The sequence below is a fragment of the Antedon mediterranea genome, chromosome 3, assembly GCF_964355755.1.
Source record: "Antedon mediterranea chromosome 3, ecAntMedi1.1, whole genome shotgun sequence".
Classification (NCBI taxonomy): Eukaryota; Metazoa; Echinodermata; class Crinoidea; order Comatulida; family Antedonidae; genus Antedon; species Antedon mediterranea.
The window spans coordinates 23,638,584-23,660,377 of NC_092672.1; the positions used below are offsets into that span (position 1 = coordinate 23,638,584).

Here is a 21,794-nt window from a genome sequence, read left to right on the forward strand (position 1 = left end):
CTCAGTACATAACACCCGACGCCATGAGTATCTGTCTATACTCGCCAACCTCCACCCCTCTTCAATAACACCCCATACTCTTTCTTAAAAACAAATTCTTCCCAGTGATGGACAAATTCAATTCAACCTAAGCTTCGAATTGAGAGGAGTATGCATAGCTACGATGGGTCTAATAATGGTTAAATGGTACGTTGTAAATTGTGTAAATGAATAGGTGTCATATTGGCTGATAATTAAAATATGTAATTTAGATACTTTTTTAAAATGTAGTTTAAAACCTTCCGGGTACAATTGCCATCATTTTGATACCCCATACGTATGGTTACGTGCAGAAACAGAAATTTTTATAACGAACAAACATCGAAAGTGGGGGGGTTTGACCACATTTTGGTCCCTAACTTGGATCCTAGGTGGCGGATGATGTTGAAATATAGCTTAGAACATTCCCGGTACAATTGCTGTCATTTTGATACCCATGTAAGATTATGTGCAGTAACAAAATTTTGTATAACGAACAAACAAACAAACAGACAGACAAACAGACAAACTCTCTCACTTATAATATAGATATATATATGAGAATTTTATATAAATCATTCTGTAAATTATAGAAACAGTGCTCATATTCGGAACATGGTCTCATAATCGCGTTGAGCATAGCTCATTGGCGAAAGTTCCATACTTTTTAGTTGTATGAAATAATGTCTCTGGCGGAATTTGAACATGCAACCTCTCGCTTACAGGGCGAGTATCATACCACTAGACCACAGAGCCATATATGGTATTTTCACAGATTTTCACCCACCAGATACATTCTCTCATACAACAAATGATATGGACATGTTCATTATTTATATATGTATTGTCCCCCTGAACAATTTATTTTTACATTTATTTGTTGATTATGCCATTTTAATATCATATAATAGTTATCCACTTTGACCAAAACTTGGATTGGAAAAAAAATTATTTACCTGAAAAAACTGTAATTTAAAGCAAACAAGTCAAATTGCCTGCCATACCAATGGATTTTTGGTTTGGTGTCATTTTAGTGAAAACATGATTTTTTCTTCTTTTTTTCTACGCAATTGATTAACTTGATTAAAACTACAAATAAAACCTATGAAAGTCTGATTTTATTAATATTCATTTTTCATGTTTTTGGGGGACAATACATCTTTAAAAAAACATAACATAATGTCCTTGTTCTACATGGAACCCCCGCAGTTTAAACGCGGACAAAACCACAGAAGAATAGCTTCTCAATTTGTTGAGCTATATTTGCTCACTTTATTTCTATCCATCCGTTCATCCGGTAAACTAAAATAAAAACAAACAGAGAAACAATTGACACGGCGCCATGAAGCACGTCTCTAACGTATACTACGGCTTATCATACATAATTCGTCGTTAACATGGGCATACTATCATCATTATGTCTATCAAACCTAACTAATTCATAAGTAAATAATAATATATAAGATTGTCTCCACACGGAGCATTAAAGGTGTACAACAATAATTAATACAACGTATCGCCTATTGTGCACAGCTCTCATACCATGAACCGTGACTAGCCTAATTTACATATCAAGGTATCAAGGTGCGATGTACATACATAACATGACTCCCTGCAAAGATAAATTATGAAACTGACAGTATCATCACTTTTGCTTTGCATACACAACAATAGTGGCTCCTTGACGGGGAATTGATTACAATAATACTATAACTAACTACTGACATTCAATGATTGAAGTGTCTCCTTCATCTAATGTTCAAGCAGTATTGTTATAATTTTTTTATTATTGAGAATTGTCCTATAATTTCACACATAAATTAATTATTCCCTCAGATTTGGAATCAAAATAAAATGTACATTGACTTAGTAATGTATTTAATAATTGCCCTGATTCAATACACAACTATTAATTTAGATTGTATACTGACTTTTTCTTTTATCCAAATGTACATATGAAAAACATAAGCACTCATTTTGAGGACTTGTGATGAGTTGAAAAACAAATAACAATATTATCAAGTTAAAGTTCAATACAATTTTTAGTCGCGTGGACGCGACTCTATAGTTCACTATGTCGGTTGGTCGGTCTGTCGGTCTGTCTGTCGGTCCGTCAGTCCAGTATCACTATGCGTTTTAGCACGCGACTTATGGCTGTTGGCCTTGTTTTCGTAATAGTCAAATGAATACAAAACAGAAAATATATGTAAGTTACACAATTTGTTTAAAAAGTAGCATGAAAACATATAAAATAAAATACATGATTAAAGGTAATGACCATTACAGGAACCAGAACTTAAAATAAATTAATAAAATCAACAGAAATATAGAAAATAGCATATTATTTTCATCAGAAAATTTATTATATAAAAGTTTTTCTAATTAGAAACAATGGTTAAATCAAGACTATTCCACTTATATTTGAGGTAAAACATAATTTTTTGTTTAAAATAATTGCCAAACTCTGCAATCCTCCAAAAAACATAGCAAACCTCATTTAAACAACAAAAAAGTGATTGAATAAGTTGTGTACAACTTACTTGGTTTGTCAATTAAAATGTAAATATATTTTTGTTAAATACTTAAATTTGTGGTTAAGCATCATTTTTGGGTTTAAAAAATAATTTCTAAACCTTCACTCTCGAATTAGAGGGGGCGTAATCACCAGCCCAAACAATGTTACAGTACTGTATAAGTAAAACATTTTATTTTAATTTCTTTAGAATACTAATATATTTAGATATTTTATTTGATAAAAATTGTTGGCAGCCAATAATCCAATTAAAAGACCAAGGAATGCTTCACTTATTAATTTTCCATTACAAAAATATAACAATTGTTGTGTGTAAGTTTATATCTAATACAATTTGTTTTAGCCGTATTAATTAATAATTGGTTTGTAGTGAACCATTCACTAGCTTACTTAACTCTAAATTTAAAAATTTTAACAATACATCAATGTTGATATAAAGTTGTATATAGCGAAACAACTTGAAAATATCATGGATAACAACTTCAAAAGTTTTTTGATAAATCTAGAAAAGTACTTAATAAAATTAATTGTTTTTAAATGCAGTATCAACAGAATTAGAGAGTTTAGGAAAGGCATGACAAGTGGTATGGTATGCATACATATTTCAATATTTTTTTTTAAATGGTTAAAATTAAGATTGGTAAATATTAATATATAAGTACTGTATATCCGTTTTGAAATACAAGATTAACTTAAAATTGTAATATGATTAGGTAAATAACCCATCATGAATGATTAATTGATGGCGTATGTGAGATGGCTTATAATTAATGAGCAACCTTTTTAAGAATCATGCTCTAAACCTTTACTAGAATTCAAATTACTAATTATATTAAGCACTTCTGTTTCAGATATAAATGAGAGGCTTTATGGGAGGTAGTAATTAAGAGATTAGGTCTTTGGTATTTTTAGGTTATAATTACAGAGTTTTACACATTTTTGAAAAATAATTTAATTACATTCTGGCTAATTAGGTTTGTATCATAAAAATATTCATCAATCAGTTTTTAACATGAGGTGTATTTCTACTTTCTTTACCGGGATTAATTACAGAATGTATTACTTCTCATTTGTTATGTTACATTTAATCTGATTGAATTTAGTTTTGTAGCATTTTTTTCTTTGAAATTTCACAGAGTGCAGTAATATTGTTGCTATACTGTTTATATCTTGAGATATTTGAACATTTATGAATTTGTTAAAGTTTATGCTTATGTTTACTAACTTTGTTTAGATGGTGTAGATAGAGTGGTGTCATCCATAGTTGTTTTAGTGTTTGGGTTTTTTTTCTTGAACTGCAAAAAGTATATAAAAAAATGTATCCAACATTAGAATTAACTGTATAGTTTAGACGAATCAGTTTGAGAAAGATCAAAGCAAAATGCCCCTATATCTCTATATGTGCGAAAAGGGTAAAAACCTCTTAATGCAGGCTACCGTTAGACCACCTCTGGGCCTAGTAAAATTGCAGTAATATTTCCGTCACGGTCGTACTGTAAGCCTGATCTGTGTGAAGAGTCCACGATATAAGGCCTGCTTACGCAGCGAAGCATTGATAAATTTGGGACATTTTACTTGATTGAGAAAGACTGTGGCAATTATTTTAGGCCAAATTATTAGATTATATCAATATATATTTTTTTAGGTTAAATAATACAATGGAAGAATACGGGCAATAATAATAAAAATATAACAGATGTTGGTTCAAAGATTATTTAACTTGCTGTAACGTACGTAAGCCTAGGCCCTAGTTAGCATAGTTCTAGCTGGAATATCCTGTGGTGTGCGCGCCTGGTGCTAGCTCATAACAGCTTCTGATAATTAAATTCGCGTCTATTTGTAGGCCTAATAGATTTTGTTTCTGTATAATGGCCATCACGATCGGGCAGTTTTAGCACGGAGTGGTGTTGGGCATATTGCCGCAATTCTATGTGAAAAGGGCTTAATTCAGTCTGAATGGTCAGACGTCAACCATAATCAATTATTTTTTAAATAGGTAAATGATCAGAGATGTCTGAATTGTACCGATACCCGATAAAATATCAAAATTGGTAGGCCTATTGTTTGTTTAAAAATAATCAATAAGTAATTCTGCATTAGTTTTTGTAATTCTCGTTGGTTTAGAAATCGTAGGGAAAAAAGTACAATAGTTGATAAGATGATATAAAACAATTATTAAATAGATTATGCTTATTAAATTTGATTAAAACAATTTTAATTAAAATTAAAATTTATAATAACCGCAAAATGTTCTCTATGTTATTTAGATTTCAGTTGACTTGTAAATAAAGCCAATTATAGAATTCTTTTTTGTTTAATGATTTATAAAAAGCCAATCTCATATAGTTCTTTTGTCAATAATAAATCTGGTTATATTTTGTAATAAAAAAAATCAATAATTGTGTTCTGAAATGTTCATAACAGTTTTATTAAATACATTATGCGTATGACAAAGGTGGTGATTTGTTTAGAATTTCTGAATCATAAACTATCAATTGTACATTGTACCTACTTACTGTAAGTCATGACCAACATATGTTTAAAGATTACCATTTTTAATCATTTTCCTTCATTAAATGCTTTTTCTGGATGTCGGCAGCCGGCATAAAAGTGTGTTGCCTTCATAGCCTTAGCTTTTCGAATTACAATGGATCTCTGCGGCTGCGCCTATAAATGATAATGTGTCTTAGGCATACTGTAGATCTTCACCTTGATTTTTCCAGTTCAGTGTGCATTTTTCAATCAAAATATTATTTAAGCCAAGATCAGTTTTAAATATGTCCTTTACAAGTTGCATTGGATCTTTTCCTTGATGTCACCAAATCTTAGGCTGTAGCTTCTAGAATGCCTTTCAACTCGTAGCAATTCAGCTTCCATGTAGCTATTGTATCCTGATCCTGTTTAGATTTAATGTTTCACACATTCATGTCAAATTATCCGTTGTAGCTTTAAATTTATCCTTAAGTTTTACTTTGAAGTTCCATAACATTTCTGTTTAGCAATGCTTGTTAGCCTTGCTTTAGTGATGCTCTTTCCTTGTCAATCCTAGTATTTATCAGCTGCTAAGCTACCCATTTCACCACTCAATGCATTCATTCAACATTTTTTACTTGGGGTACCCGACTCTAGGACTCTCTCTTCTTTTCCATCTGTACACTACAGAGCCAACTTTCAAGTCCTACTAGTTCTTTACGCATTGTCTGCCAGCTCTGAAACATTGCATGCATATACATGGGGAATAGGTGAACAAAGCTATAGAGAGAAAATGTTCATACTTCAATCGTCAATTATGACGTCACAAACATGGTACCAATTGAAAAAAATGCGATTTATAAAGTACTACTCCTCCCTTATTCGTTGTAGTACTTCTGCTCCCGGAAATAGCAAAAAATAGCCGTATTTGGTAGCAAGGTTATTGATGTGTATGTGACGTTACATCCCGTCTTCTGACGTCATTACAGCTTCTTTTGCTGTACCCCGAGTATCGCACATTCGTGCTTGTTTATTCATAGCATGTTCAGTAGGCTCAGTTTTTTTACATATACTATGAATTTGTGTTTTTCTTGTATTCATAGTTCGAGATAAAGCACTAATAATGTGTTATGAATACTCAGGCTTATATTCTTAGTAAAATGTAATTACTTTAGACTTGCAGAATTATCAACTGTTGGGAATTAAATATTATGCAGAGCAAGTATGTCTTCACTCAGAGATGTCCATAGCACTTTAATTTTACTGTGTAAATAAGAATTTGAGTTCTCTACACTAAAGGTTATTCACATGACAGTATGTAATAGTGATATGTAAAAGAAATTTAATAATTAATCATAATCATCAGAAATAGAAAAATTTATTTAATTAATACAAATTGTTCAATACAATTTAAAATATTTAATATTACTAGAGTATTATCACAAATAGAAATCATTTCAATTTGTAGCATTCAAAATACAATAGGAAGGTTTGTTAATTTTATAATTGTATTACTCGATGGGTAGACACCCCTAAAATTTAATTTTTTTTAACTCCATCTTTGGTATTCTTTGAAAATTACCTTTTTTTTCAATGAGCTTGCCTGAATCTTCGACTGTCCGGTGTTTTCGCTTCTCCTTCTCCTTTCTTTTTATTTGGATATAATATCATATTTTGTATCATCTTCTTCCCAACTTTGTTATTATTTTTTTCTGGGAGCCTAGGCGTAAAGTTTTTTAACTTATATAGGTTTCCTTCCACACTATGTTTTTTGTTGGTTATTATTACAAGTGTTTATATAATTATTATTTTATGTATTTTTAATATAAGTGTGGAGAACATTTATTGAATATTTATTTATTGAATATTGAACAAATCAAATCAAATAAAAAAAAATCATAATATAATAAAGTTGTGTATGTATGCTAAAAATGCCTTAGTAAACATGTTGTATATGAATACCATTGAGCTACTGGATTAAATTTTGGTTTATATCTAGTAGGAATACAATTAATGTGCATTACTAGAGTAAGCTAAGCTAGTGGCATGTTTTGAAATTAAAATGACCATTTTGATTAACTGACATTATATAAATGAAAGTTAAACTATTGTTTAATAGTGAGTATACGTGTACTCTTTAAATGTTATGATTTTCTAAAAACCAAATGATGGTTACCTCACTAATAGAGTTAGCCTAGGCTTCTAGGATTATAATAGGCCTACCTAGCAGACAATATTTTTGTGAATAGAATAATTAAATAAATTACTTTTTGTCTTTTCCTATTTGGACATTTGAATCAATCAAATTGAAAAAATACATTTATAGTTGTGACTACATTAGGTGTTCTGTAAATCATATTTTTTTCTGTTACTTAGACATTTTTTCATTCTTACTTCTTAAAGTATGTCACTGTTAGTAAAAGAATTTTCATGCAACATGGAAATATTGCTGTTTTAGGACATAGCATCATAACTCAGGTTTTCATAGCCATACAAGACTCTCCTAATTTTAACCAGGATTTGTATGGTTTCAGGCTTTTACAGTTTTTAATATTGTATTGGTGTTATGTGTGTCAGTTATTTCAAACCTAAACTTTTAACTGTTTAGGATTTTAATAAACTTCAACAGTGTATTTTCGTTTTTGAACATGTCGTCAAAAAACTCCCTTCTTATTTTTCTTAACCAAATTTCTTAAATTTTCTTAACAAACTCCGTAATCCACTTTTAATACTAGGGCCTCACACGCCCTTCATCTTCCTTTAACTAAACTTTCTTTAATTCAACACAATGTCTAATTAATAAGTGCCTCTAAATTATTGAATGCACTTCCTAATGATATCACATGTACCCCGATCTCAAGCAATTGTTTTCTGTATTTTCATCAAATTACTAGTATATTTTAAATGATTATTGTCAGTCGTTTTTCATCTCCTCTGTCCCATATGGCTAAAAAATTCCAATAATTTCTTTAAATTGTATTAATCTATTAATCAGTTTTCCTTGTTGTAATCTTTTGTGGTCATTTTTAGATTTTATTTTGCATATGTTTTATGCACACATTATGTTTGTGAACAAGCTCCATTACAAAAATGATTTTATTATTATTATTATATTATTATAACTTATATTATCAAGGTTCTTTTATTTTTTAATGAATCTCAAAAGTTTGAGATCTGTCAGTCTTTATAGTGTAAAGCTGGGGTTAAGACAGAGCTAAAATCCTCTGGATAGGAAATAGGGTAGTATAAACTCTTGAGATGGTGAAAAATGTTTTGCAGAGCAAAGTTTTTAATGGAATTTTTATTTTATGACCCCCCCCCCCACACCCCCAACTAAAAAAGTTTTAGATTACATCGTTCCTCTTGAGTTTATTTTGTAGTATAAATGAAGCAGGGGCCTCCTGAGCTCAATTTGATTCTTTCAAAGTTAAAATAATATATATACCGTAGTTCCTCGGGTATAATCCCACCTCGAGTATAATCCCACCCCCGACTTTACGATTACCTTCGCACGCAAGCATATCCCCGGGCAAAGTCCCAGTGTATAATTTATCATTAGGAAAGAAGAGGTAGGCCTAGCTAGCTAGGCCGACGTCGATTTTTTTTTAAAGAAATTCTCACCAAAAATAGAGTAATTTCTCTGAATTCGGCTGACTTAAAACTCATCAAACATTGGCCATCGTAAAATTGAATACAACCTTAATATCATCGCCCCGATCTTCGCGTTCTGCACATCATGCATTCGCCGCACACTCGCTCGCCGTGTACATTCTGCATGCCTTGTTTACACTACTGCATGCTTGATTACCATAAAAAAAACACCGCCCGCTATACCGACCGGAGCAGTACTGTAGTTCGTGTCACAACATTCAACAACATGCGATTTGCACAGCTCGAGCGTGGGGAATCGGGAGAGACGGAGAACTCGTATGAGTTTTGTCGATATTATTTAGGAAGCCAGGCCCAGATCACATTTTAGGGTATTTTTTAAGTAGAAATCTGGGAGAAAATCTATACAGTAGGCATAGACCAATTAGGCCGCCTAGGCCTACAGTATGTGAAAATTATTAAATTTGAGACCTCTAATCAGTCTCATACTTAGTAACTTTATTAAAACTAAAGACAAGGGTTGACATGATGATTTGTTTGTTGCTAGAGGATAACGGTATATTACTATCATCAGCAAGTTAAAAAAAAAATAATGTTCCTCAAATTTTCTAGACTATAAAACATGTCCTACTATAACAATTTGTCATGATCCATTTTAAATTTGAGTGCTAAATAAAACTTGTCTGCTAAATCTAAAACTTAGTTTTCTTCATCTTTCTGATTTGACAGTAAAACAAATGTAATGTCATTGCAAACCCTTGTTTATATCACCATGGTTAAGGACAGTTTTAAAGAAAACTGAATAGGCCAAATTTGTTTTGTTACGTTCCATGTCCAGGATTTGAAATTTTTATTTTTTATTTGAGAAATTACAGTTCAGTTGTGTTTACATACTGTACCTTAGAGTGCGTAATAAATGCTTTATTTTTATTTTTTTTTATTACCATTTAAATACACAATGTCTAATAGATTAAAAAGCCATCCATCTCAAAATTTGATTATAAAGGAAATGTGAAACTAATTATTACATTTTGTTTTTATTTATTTTATCTTTCATATGTTATTACTCTATGATTTATATATACTACAGCTTGTGTATCTGTCAGTGTTCTTTCTTCTTTTTTTAATTAAAAAATGCCCTTTTGCAGCAATGTCAAATGATCAAAGCTAAACATAATTGTCAAAAATAATAATTATTCTTAATTACAAACTGTCTTATTTACAAATGGGGGTCATCACTAAGTTTGTTTACACTTGATATACTTACTTTCTGCAATGTAAATTATAATATTTAAAGTACTATGTTATTTCAAAATTACATGGAACAATGAAGTTATTGATTAATCATTAATACTCCTCACACTTTTTTAAAATTGTATTAATCAAATACTGTACTTTAATAATATTGATAATGTGCCAAATTGTTAAGTTAAATTGAGATTTGCTATTCTCTTAAAAACAAAAAAACAATATATTCTTAGGCTAAATCATTCATAATTGATTTTAAATTGTATTTTTAAGTGTATATGGTCATTATTACAGTTATGATCATACTTCAGTTGAAAATAATTTCCATTAAACAATTCTATAAGAGAAGGAGCACAATACATGCAATGGCTTTCTTTAACTTACCAGTATTTTCAGTTAATTCATTGCAATTATTATACTACTATATAATTTGTATTCAAGCAAATTATGTAGTTAGACAGGGGTAATAATGTCAGCTGCATTACATCAAATCAAGACATTTTAATACAATCACACTGCTAGAAACAATGGTCAATCCAATTGTGGTCCCAATATGTCCTTCATAAAGAATGGAAAAATAATAATAATAATGGATAAATAAATGACAAATATTGTTTATTATTATTATAACTTTAAAATCATAGCACATGGGCAGTACTCACCAATTTGCATATTTGTTGCTCATACCAAAATGTAAAACCACTAATGCTAGAGAATTTATTTGTTACAGACTTATGGCAAAATCAGCATTGTATTAAACTATCGCATGGAAGTTTTCAAATAATATATACTATGGCCCTGTTTCTTCTGCCAAGAATATACACACTGTATATTATTTTATATGGTATTTTTTGTGGCAGCAGAAATGGGTCTCATAAAAAATATACTGTATAAATATACCGTATAATCTTGATCATTATCGATATCGTTATCTCTGATATTTTATCATACTGTATATTTCTTGCACCTTTCTGCTGCGTCATGAATATACCATCTATATTGTTCACCCATAACACAAGGTTTGTTGAGCATACCCTACTTAGAACAATTACTAAAATGTCACAGTGGACTGAAAATCTTAAGATATTTGCTCTATTTAAATGTGATAGAACCGAGGTTTAAGGGTAATAGGAGATGTGGGGTTTGGTTGTCGTCAAAACAAGTGAACAGTAAGCAGTACAAAACAGCAATGGACAATGACTGAAAGTTAGGTAGACACGGGGTTATCCGGTCCCATATGGGATTTTACGGGATCGAACCATAGCTATCTATTCCTCAATCCATATAATCCCACAAAGTAATTTTCAAAGGAAACGGGTCACCGAATTATAATTATAATATATTATTACGTTATGTTTATGCCGTACATGTTGTAGCAGAAACAGGGCCTATCTTACATTAATGGCTCATTGGGATGACTAAAGGTTGGTATTAATAGTAATACCTAAGGGTAGACTCACAGCGTTAGGTTTGTTATCCAACACAAGGTAATCCTCTCTTGCTAGGGTTCCTATTAACGCAAATGGCGAGGCGTAACAGCTTCCTAACGGTAATCTGCAGCTTAGTTCACATACAAAAGTATGTACACTGCTTACATAACGCCACCGTGAGTCTGAACATACCCTAAGACACTGAACAGTACTATGTTTAAAAATAAAGGTGATTAATCAAAGGCTGATAACTCCTCCACATAAAACTCCTAGAAAGTAGGAAGCATTTTGTCCTCTTCCCTGACTGACTGAGCATATGATCTCTCTATTAATAATTTATATTGTAAACCTTATTATGTAAACAGAAATATCAATGAAAATTCTTCTTCACTAAAAAGTTTTTAAAGATATGCTACATTATTAGCAATTTACACCTAAATCCAGCCCTCAGTCTTAACCCTTTTCCAACATGCAATTTGTTTTTTGAGGATATTCACTACATTATTAGCAAATTACCCCCTAAATCCACCCTTTTCCAACATGGCTGTTGAAAAAGTGTGTCATCCATTGGAATAGTTTTATTGCCAGTATTGTATGTCTGTGGATTTTCCATCTGAATTGACATAGCAGCAATCAATCATTGTGCCACATATGAATTTCATGTGTGAGAGCATTTCCGGCCATCTAGAGGTGTCATCTATATATAAATTTACGTAAGGGCAAAATTCGGTAAATCGCGCCTTACTTTTAGAATTTTTACTCGATGGTATGTAAAGTTGGTTCGTACTTTCGGTACTAATTTTAACCACCTGATGTAACCCTGTTTACTAATTAAATTAAGTTAGATAATTAGTTATTGACGATTAAAACAAATTTAGGTTCAAAGATTTGCCCCAAATAGGGGTGTTTTCCGATCGTGGTATGCACTGTCTAATGGATGTCCATCTTGAAAAATACCCGCCACAAAAATGGGAGGAGGCTTCGCATTTTCCTATCTCCTCCTACGATAATTGTTTTTAATAGCTGAAAACCGGTTGAAAAGCTCGAGTACAGTATCATAATGTTGAAGACAGGCCGATTTTCTTTTAAAAATATTATTTTGATAGATTTAATATACGTTTATACAAATGTATTGATTTGCGAAGAATGGAACATTCCAATCTCTGTGTCGTTCCACAAGTTTCTATTCCCTCAGGCGTCGTAAAGGAAAGTACTGTATACTCATAACAGAAATTCGATCCATTTTTTTTTCAATCTGTGCTGCAGAGGTTGGATATAATTTTTTTTTAAACGGATAATGAGCTAGCGTTTTCAGTCGCAGTATATTTATGTACAAATCTTTATTATTGCAGTTAAACCACCCACATCATCACCCTTCCCTCACTGGCATGAGTAGCGTTGTAAAGCCAGTAGAGGATAGGCCTACAGTGCATCACATGCCCTAAACGCAGAACAACTTTGGTGGGTAGGGTAGGAACCAACTTAAGTATGAATAGCTCTAAGAAACAACTGAAAACCATTACGGTAGGCCTACTAATTAAGTTGAGTTAGATAATTTAAAATTTATTGAAGATTAAATCGAATTTATGATTTGCCCCGAATAGAGGTGGTTTTCACAAATTGTTATACATTATATAAACATATACACGTCGTAGTGATGTGTCGTTATACACGTACTGTACTTTTCAATCGACTAGGACGGTGATTTCAAAAAAGTATTACATCGCAATGTTTTACTGTGTTTAGTGGTATAATATTTGTAAAACATGAAAACAATTAATATTTCGTTACTAAATAAATAAAGAATAAATAGATAAAGAATATATTTAAAAACTGTTCCTCTTTGCACCATCCTCTTCCCCATCCCTCAACCCTAATGTTACATATAAAACACAAATTAAGTTTGTTTAAATTTGACTTAAACAATTGGTCACATTTTGTGACAAGTTTCTTTTTCGGAAGTAATTCCCAGGGTGCTAATTTTAGTTGAGTACATAAATCACAGTGTCTATTTATTCGTTCCTGTAAACGACATGTATTATTGTCCTGCGGTACGTACATTTGAAATCGCCAGTTTTTTAACGCTGACATTATTAGTATTCGAGAACCATCTGTGGGCACGACCTAGATGGTACGCGAGCGAAGCGAGCGTACCATCTAGTTTAACAAAATTTGCTTTAAATCCCGCTCCCTTTTCAGATCCTGGCTAAGGCCCTGGACATTTGGGCAATCCCCTTACGATAGTCCTGCTACCGCCCCTGTAAATAATTCTAAGCATGTGAAACAAAATACTGATTATTGATTATTTGAAAGTGGATAATTTAAAAACATAAAATATGTTGGTATCACATGGATGACACACACACACACAGAGTGATATATCACTTTGTTAGTTTTTCTGTCTAGTGCTGCTATCTGTATCGTGGTATTCAAGCTTTAAAGTTTAAAAAAATTAAGATAAAATGAGTTGAATATTTATTATTGAAATGAGTAATTATTATTCAATTACATAATAAAAAATTAGTTTTGATAGCTGAATTCAATTAGCTTGGTGTTTATGAACATTACTATTACTACAATAATACATAACTTGCTTGCTCATCTTGATTGTGCTAAATACTTATGCTAGGGTTTTATTTCTAGATTTTTCGTCCTCTTTTAATTCTATACAATCAAGTATTTTATTGAAATCAGTAAAACAGCTTAAAGAATAATAGGAACTAAAGAGAACACTAAAGATATTGTTAAAAGTGCAATAAGTAAAAAGTAATTATGTCGGATGAGTATCACCCTTCCTCACCATTATCTTGTCTTTAGTAAGTCAGGGCGTTTAATATTGTTGGTGTTCCACTTTAGTGCTTTTTGACAATTAGGCTTAAATATAGTTGTTACTGTGTGCAAAACAATATCAGTTTTTTGTGGCAACAGTGTACAGTTATATGCTCTAATTTAAAATATAATCTTTAATGTGTATTATTATTATCAATACATAATGCTATACATTATGTTTTTTCACGCTATGGTCATAAATTTCCATTTGAAACACTTTATAAAACATTGAAAACAATAGTGCCTTCACCATTTTATTAAATTAATATTTTTTTAAACAGTATTTAATCAATAGTATGTTATTTTGTAGGGTTTTAATAAAGTTACTGTAATTACTTCCGTAGAAAAAAAATGGTGTTTTCACTTATAAAATGACAAATAAATGGTTAAATTCAACAAAAACCCATTGGCTGGCAGCCAATTTGAACATTTTTCCTATAAATTATTTATTTAGATTTTTTTTTTTCAGGGGCCATTGCATTTTTAAAAAATTCACAAAGCTTCAATTGTTCTTACATGATTTTGTATTTTAAAAGCGCAATTTTTTAAACAAAGTCACTTAAATGCCCTATGATCCCTGTGTATTATAATGATCAAAGATGCTAGTTGTACTGAATATTTTAGTATGATTTATTCATCATTTTTAGTAATGCATTTTGCCATACTCTCTTTTATTGTCAACACACTACCAACTCCGTCCACCACCTCCTCCTTATTAAATAATGAAGAGCAATGATATTATTGGATGTAATATAGACCCATATTAGACCCAGTTTTAGTTTGTAATTATTTTTTCCATAATACATTACAACGGCCTATACATTTTATATTACACAGTGCCCTCACTCATCATTTATTTTACTTAAATTCTGTTTATATTGTTAGCACTTTCAGTACCAGTGTACTGTTCAATAAAAACCCAAAAAACTGTACAAAATTGTATTTAATTTAATTTTTTTAGACCTTTTTTGCAAAACAACTTTATTGAAATAGCATTTAAATTTAAAAAAAACTATTACCAGCATTAAACTAGATGATGATTTCATTTCATTATTCGGTCTATTTCAGTATATACAAAAAAAATGAAATTGGGGAGACCAGGGTCAACCTAAGTGAACTTAATCACTGAGACTCTAAGCTCACTATGTCAGTCGGTAGGTCGGTCGGTAAACACTAACTCAAATTTGCACACGTGACTAAAGCCATGTATACGGCCTTGTTAATCATCTATTTAAATAATAATAAATACAACATAGTATAAAACTGACTCCAAATAACAATGATTCAACGTTTCAAACTTTATTTGATCATCATCAGGAATGATGATAAAATGTATTATTACTGGTCCTCAAGTTTAACTGGAAACTGAGGAAATTCGGATTAGGCCCTCCACGGACCCACGGCAGCCAGCAGTGCAGCGCCTACCAGATCAGCACACCGGGAGACGATCCCCTACTCTTTTCGAATAGTGTACCAAGTTCTTTAGCGTGCACTGTTAAGTACACGGGACCAACGGCTTTACGTCCCATCCGAAGGACGAGGCAATGAGAGTAAAGCATCTTGCCTAAGGATGCAATTAGTATGGTGCAGATAACCTCGAACCCATGCCTATCACATGCTAGTTCGCTATTACCTTTCCACCATCACTCTCTGGTGTATATACAGCACCCGCCGCTATTTCTAAACGGTCTCCCATCCAGAACGCAACCGGGCCCAACGTTGCTTAACTTCGGTGATCTGACGAGAACCGGTGTTTCAACGCAGTATGGCCGTATAATTTGCACACGTGACTAAAGTCATGTATACGGCCTTGTTAATCATCTATTTAAATAATAATAAATACAACATAGTATAAAACTGACTCCAAATAACAATGATTCAACGTTTCAAACTTTATTTGATCATCATCAGGAATGATGATAAAATGTAAGCATTATTGTTATTATTATGGAATGCTTTTTTAAATAGGTAACAGCAGTGAGCACCAGTGCTTTGCACAGTCTGTAGTATAATTAAAATGATTCCATCTTCTATCATTGTTATATTTATTCATCTTCTTCATCATTATAAGACAATAACAAACAAACTCGTTTAAATATAAATCTACCCACTGTAATGTTGGTGTTGCTACAGTTGTTCATACTTTAGAACAATGACAGATTATCAATTCTTACTTTATAGCATTCATTCAAGTATAAGCAATAATGTCAACAGTATACTATTTGAAAATCACAATATAAAGAGATCAACTTTATTATTATGATTTTGTAAAGCTTAATATTTGTTAACATACTGTTCATTCTTTTAAATTCAAACTTTATTTATCCACAAAATATCAAAGATTAAAAATAAACTTGTTTCAAAAATGAAAAAAATTTAAAACAGTGATCGTGCCTTTAGTTGGTCATTGACACTATTTTAACTAAAATAACTAACTAAAATTTAAAGTTTAGTTAACAAAGTTCAAAAGGATGAATTAAAACACCTAATAAAAACCTTAAAAAGAGGCTACGAGGATGCTTGTTTTTCTTGTCTTACCATTATTGAATAAATGTTATTGAATTGAAATTAAATTGAATTGAATTAACAGCCACCACATATTATAATATACATTAATGACAAAATATGATGTTTTAATTAAGTTTAACTAAAAATGAAAAACTACAATGTGTATTCCCTTTGCGTACTGATCAGTCATTTTTTATTGTTGCAAGGTTTCAAAATGATGCAATGAACTTTACTCCGTCCATTGGATTGAATGTTAAATCGACCAAATATAAGTCCTGATAATGAACAGAACAGAGTATGCTCAGTATAATGTGCATAAGCATGCGCAGATTAATATTTTGTGTAGATTACCGTGATCCTTTCATCTACCGTCCACCTTTGTCTACCATACTGTCATAAAGTCAACTACCACACTTTATTTCAAAGGATAACATTTTTAGCATAATTATTTTTTTTGTTAAATGGTTGCATAATTTAGTTATCCACACCTTGGCAGATAACTCCTTGTGATTGTATAAATTCATCATCAACTTTTTTTATCTGTATTATTTTTTTTTCATTCAACATTTCATAATTTCGTAAAGTTGTGCACCTACTATTTTTTTTAAACGTCAGAGTTGCGCAACATTTCTTGCGCGCGATTTTATGAATTTAAATGATTGATCATAGATTATAAACCAAACGTCATTTTGTATTGACACATTTTTTATTTAAGTCATATCAAGAGTCAACTTTCTGTAGATTAAAAATGCCATGTTTCACACAAAGTTACGCGCACAAAATTTTTTCTTACAACCAACACCTGCAATTGCTGTAACTAATAATGCGTATTTTCATTAAAAGCCTTAAAAGAATTGAAAAGTCAATTAAACCATATCAAATTTTATTTTAATGATTTTACTGATTTTGATTTTAAATGTAATATGGCTACCCTTACAGTACATGATGGCATTGTTAACCCTATTTCACATTGACCATTCTTATTATTTTAAATGCATAATTATGGCTACTCATACATGCTGATTGCATTCTTAACCCTATTTCACATTGACTATTCTTTTTATTGTACAAGTTACTAAATGTTTTAGTTTACTTAATTCACTTCCCACAACGTTAATCAATAATCACCTTGACAAATTTCAATATAAATTTACCTCCTGGTTCATCCTGTTTTTCATCACTGTTTTCCTCCTTGTACTCTATTTGCACAAACATACTTTGCCTATTATATTATTCTTAATAGTTGTTGTTTACAATAGTGATGAAAGCATTAATTTTGAAAATTTCTGTAATTTCGCGTGGAAGTAATCATATTTATCTTAATTTATGTCATGTTCATCCCACCAAAATCTGATGATGAAAACAGTTACCATGAAATTAGTACTTATGTAGAAACAAGGCTATATAAAAAAAAAGGATAGATTCAGGGTTTAACAAAATATATGACATAATCAATTTTAACCGGCTGAAAACATCTATTGAAATCCTCCATACATTATGTAGAAGAGCTGACTATTGCAATATGCTTTATTAGTTGATGCCATTCCAAAAGATTGTAAGTATAATTAAGAATCATAACAACAATATGTCTGTACATATTAAGGATGAATGTATTATAACAATATAACACATAACACATAACAGCAAAATGTATACTCATGCTTTAAATCAAAAGCTATTACTTCTCGTGTTTTAAACAAATGGAATGTTGCTCTCAACGCCCAAAACATAAATCCGATAAAGAAGGTGAAAAATGAAAAAATATACTAAATTATAAACCATTACATAAAATTGTTCCAACTAACTTACAGCTGTATCTGGAAATTGAAAAAAATGAATGTTATATAATGTGTTACTGAAAATGAAAAGTATATGTTCTTTTATATTGTATACATAACAAATTATGGAAAAATATTGATAACATTTTTATAGGAATAGACAATAGCAGAAGTTCATTTAAAGAACCTCTTTAATGCATGGCTCAGATTGTCTACAGTATATACATATATACAGTGCTTAAATGCTTTAAGTATCTAATACCTTGCAATTGTATATTCTTTTAACAATCATAAATCATACAGGTTTGATAATGCATTTTTTCTCATATTTGTATAATTTTCTAACAATTTGAATAAAATAGGTGTTTATCAAGTCAATACTGTATTCAAATTTAGGAACAGCTTAATCACAAAATAATGGGATCATTGTGCACTTTGTAATATTAATAATTCATTATATGATGTATAGATACTTTAACACTTCTTTATTGTATCTTGAACTTTGTTGTTATCATTGATACAATAATACATGAATCAGGTGTCAAGTGTCAACAATTATAGAGCATTTATATTAACAGTTAATGTTGACTGATATGATTTTACTGTACCTTTCATCTCATCTTGAAAATTAAAAAAGTAAATAAAAATTAATCAAATATTAAAAATAATACAAATATAAATAAGGCTGATATTGATGATATTGATTGCAATTTGCCTAATGAGGTTTGATGATTAAAATGAGAATTCAGCAGGGTGAATTTTCAATACAAGATGTAGGCCTACTGTAAGTAATAATTGTTGTATATTGTGCTCTGGGAATGAATGATTACACTAAGTATTTCACTAAGAAATCAGACCATGTGCTAATGTTCAGCCATCTTGTAGAACTCCTTTATTAGTCTCCAATCCAGTCGTTAAATTGCTAATATGAATATATTACATTACTTCCTTCTTTTAAAATTGAGTCAAGTGATACAGGTATTAGTTTTGTAAAATACAGTATTAATTATAGTATGGCTATCTAACATAACATTCTAAAACTAAGTAACAATAAACATAATGCATATAACAAAAACAAGATCTTCTAGATTCAAATTAACTATATAATGATTACATCTTATTTCCTTTTTCCTTTCTCTCTCTTTACATCAGATGTGGTATCCAACATCATGTGATTAGGATGTATTTTTTTAACCAATCGTCCTATTTTAACTTCATACTTTCTTGGACCTAATACCTTTATTACTATGCCATTTAGCCATTTATCTTGTCCTTTACCTTGTGTTCTCGTGTTTTTCACTTTTACTTTGTCTGACACTGAAAAGATTCTTTCTGATTGTGTTTTAGGATCTTTATGTAGTTTTTGGCTATATTGTTTACATTCTATTCGTTCTGCTAAACTAGGATTTACTAATGACAGTCTTGTTCTTAAATTTCTTTTCAGAAATAATTCAGATGGTGTACACTTAGTAGTTGTATGAGGTGTCATTCTGTATCTGAATAAAAAGTTAGCTAGTCTAACTTTGATATTATCCTTTTTGCCTTCAATCACTTGTTTTGTTAACGCCTCTTTAATTACTCTAACCGATCTTTCGGTAGCCCCATTTGTGGGTGCATGATAAACAGGTGAAAACGTTAATGCAATACCATTATTTTGGCAAAATATTTTAAAGTCTGTACTTGCAAACTGAGGACCGTTATCACAAACAATTTCCTCGGGTAAACCGAAACGTGCAAATATTAGTTTTAGTTCCTCAATGGTTCTAGTACTTGTGGTTGTTTTCATATGAACTACCTCTAACCACTTTGAGTGACTATCAATTAGCACTAAGAAATTATCTTTATCCTTCTCACAAAAATCAATGTGAATTCTCTGGAATGGTCTAGTTGGCCATTTCCAAGGAATAAGTGGTGTGGTAGGTAAACTACTCCTAACACTTTGGCATGGATTACAACTCTTAACCAAATTCTCAATATCTAGATCAAGCTTAGGCCACCACAGGTATGATCGGGCAATTGCCTTCATCTGGCAAATTCCAGGGTGTTCCCAATGTAATTATGTTAGCATTTTATCTCGTAATTCAGTAGGAATAATAACTCTAGGACCCCATAATAGGAAATTTCCAACACATGTTAGCTCAAGCTTTCTCTGTACAAATGGTTTCAAACTATTATTTTCACTTAGAAGTTTACATGCAGCCTCATTAGGCCATCCTTGCTTTACATAATTAAGTACCTTACTTAAAGTTTCATCTTTAATAGTCTTTCTTTCAATTTCATCTGCTTTGATTGGAAAGTCTTCATCAATACTGATACTGTAGATCGCATGTTCAAGTTGTTGGGTTTCTTCTTTATGTGGTAAGCGCGATAATGCGTCTGCCACTGCGTTATCCTCTGAACGTATGTATTCTATTTCGTAGTTGTATTCGTTAAGTAGTAACGCCCACCGTTGGATTCTACTAGCTGCCACTACCGGCACCTCGGTGGATGGACCTAGTATCTTAGTTAATGATTTGTGGTCCGTACGAATCGTAAATTTTCGACCTATGAGATACTTGTTAAAGCGCTTGATTCCATAAATAATTGATAACGCTTCCTTCTCGAGCTGTGCATAACCTTGTTCACTCTTTGTTAGCGTTCGCGATGCGTAATGAATGGGTCTCTCTGTATTATCATCCATTATGTGCGAAATAACAGCACCTATGCCATAAGGACTAGCATCAGTACACAACATTAATGGTCGCTTTACATCATAATGTGTTAAACACAAATCTGAAGTTAGTTGTTTCTTACACCAGTCAAATGCGTTTTGGTGATCCGCTGTCCATTCCCACTCTACGTCATCTTTCAACAGTGTATTTAATGGTTTCAACACTGTAGATAAGTTCTGTAAGAATTTCGAATAGAACTGCACCATCCCTAGGAAGGATCTTAGTTGTTTGGTGTTTTGTGGCTGCGGAGCCTCTTTAATCGGTTTGATTTTGCTATCAACCGGAGATATACCATGTTTGTCGACTCGCAATCCCAAATACACTACTTCGCTTTCCAAAAATTTGCACTTGGAAGTTTTTAGTTTTACATTGTTGTCTTTGAAACGTTTAAATACAGTGTCTAATACTCTTAAGTCCTCGGCTTTGGTTTTCGTATGGATCAAAACATCATCTTGATTGCATAAGCAACATTCAATCCCTGTTAACATCTTATCCATTTGTTTTTGGAACAGCTTTGATGCAGGTTTAATTCCATACGGCAGTTTGTTAAACGTATATAGACCTTTGTGTGTGTTTATAGTTACAAACTCTTTACTCTCTTCGTCAATATTCAACTGTGTGTACGCATGTGATAAGTCAAGCTTTGTAAATACACGTT

At 31.4% G+C, this 21,794-nt stretch overlaps 1 protein-coding gene and 1 pseudogene across 1 annotated transcript in view; one reads left to right on the plus strand and one right to left on the minus strand.

Annotated features, from left to right (window-relative positions):
* Positions 1-21,794, plus strand: part of LOC140044173 (uncharacterized) — a 352,654-nt gene that overhangs the window by 276,949 nt on the left and 53,911 nt on the right. The gene's annotated exons all lie outside the window — the stretch shown is intronic.
* LOC140045728 (5S ribosomal RNA) lies at positions 15,796-15,916 on the minus strand (annotated as a pseudogene).